Source organism: Myotis davidii, unplaced genomic scaffold (assembly GCF_000327345.1).
Source record: "Myotis davidii unplaced genomic scaffold, ASM32734v1 scaffold89, whole genome shotgun sequence".
Classification (NCBI taxonomy): Eukaryota; Metazoa; Chordata; class Mammalia; order Chiroptera; family Vespertilionidae; genus Myotis; species Myotis davidii.
The window spans coordinates 4356468-4358094 of NW_006300372.1; positions in this window are offsets into that span (position 1 = coordinate 4356468).

The following is a 1627-nucleotide window of genomic DNA, read 5'->3' on the forward strand; positions in this document are numbered from 1 at the left end:
CCCCACTGAGCAACGGGTGGTGTTTAACATGCACTCGTTTGCTGTTCCCTTTGATAAATTCCGGCTGACTATTCAGAAGCCACCTGCACTTAGAGCTGGAAGCCATTGGCTTGAATGAAATATGACCTTCAGTTATGCCACCGTCAGAGAAGCTGAAATAGGAGAGCTAAACTGAGCGCGGGGGGTGGGTGTGTGTCAAGTTTCATTTTATTAGAGGGACATGGGCACATAGAACACAGCCCAGCATCGACCCCTCGCACGTTCCCCGCCAACCTGGGTGTGTGTGTGGGACCATCCACCTGCCTCGCAGTCGCCCAGAGAGCCTCCCCTTCTATATCGTGGACACCCGGACAAAGTGGAAATGCCAATCTTCTCGCACCCCTGTCTTGCTGTGTTAGGCCTGGGATCAGCTTCGAGCGATTTCTTGGAGGAACTGGCTTGCTTTCCCCTAAGAACATCCAGGGAAAGGTTCGCCTCACCTCTTGCTTCCAAGTGGGAGGGTTGAAAATAATAGCTCTTGTCACTCCCCTTAGCCTTGTTATGGGGAATATTTAGTGCTGGAGCGGGATGTGGGGGCAACATCTTGGATGTGATAATGTTGCTCCCTGCATCAGTGAACATGGTATTGATTGTGAGCTGTCAGCCTTTCTGCACGCTTTGCAGGGTCCCAGAAGACTGACTGCTGCTGGGGGTGGTGGTGATGCACCAGGCAGGGACACGTGCTCTATTAACTGCGGCTGCAACCTGAGCTCCGCCGCTGGTTCTTAACACATCTCGGCTCACTGGCGCTCCATTTTTTTCTCTTTTAATTCCTTGACTCCTCTGGGCAGTGCTGTGATGCCATATACCATGTTCCCCGTAACTGAAACTCCCTGCTCATCTTGTAAGCTTCCTGAGGGCAGAGGCTGTGCCTGTCTTCCTCACTCCCTCCCTTATTTGTTCATTCCTTCAACAAATATTGATTGAGCACCTACTGTGTGCCAGACGCTTCTCTCTGCTCTGGGGATATGAGAGTGGACGAAACGCTTCGGGGAACGTAGGGTGGTCAGGAAAGGCTTCTCTGAGGAGGTGACACTGAGATGAGCTTATTGATACGTCCTCTGTGCCCGGACCATATGCATTTGCTAAGTTATGGGAACCATAATTTCTCAATCAAGTGGCTCATAGCCTGGCTGTTGGAGAGCCCTGGTGTGCCAGCCTCACTGAGGCCATGCATTATTGTGTCTCATGTCGTGTGTGATTGTCCCTTTACCTTACGTCCCCTTCTCTTGGTCGGCAGTCCTGATTTTTTTTTAAATCCTCACGGGAAAACATGCTTTCATTGATTTTGAGAGAGAAAAGGAGAGGGAGAGAGAGAGAGAAACATTGATGTGAGAGACAAACATTGATTGGTTGCCTCCTATACACACCCCATCTGGGAATCGAACCTGCTATCTGGGTATGTGCCCTGACCGGGAATGGAACCCCCATCCTTTCGGTGTATGGGATGATGCTCCCCCAACAGCCACACCAGCTAGGGCTGCGTTCTTGTTTTTCCCAGTATGAGAATATTGTATATTTCTTAAACACACCAGGTTCTTTTTTCCCTTTTTCATATACAATCTCGGCACCTGGACTGCTCTTTCCC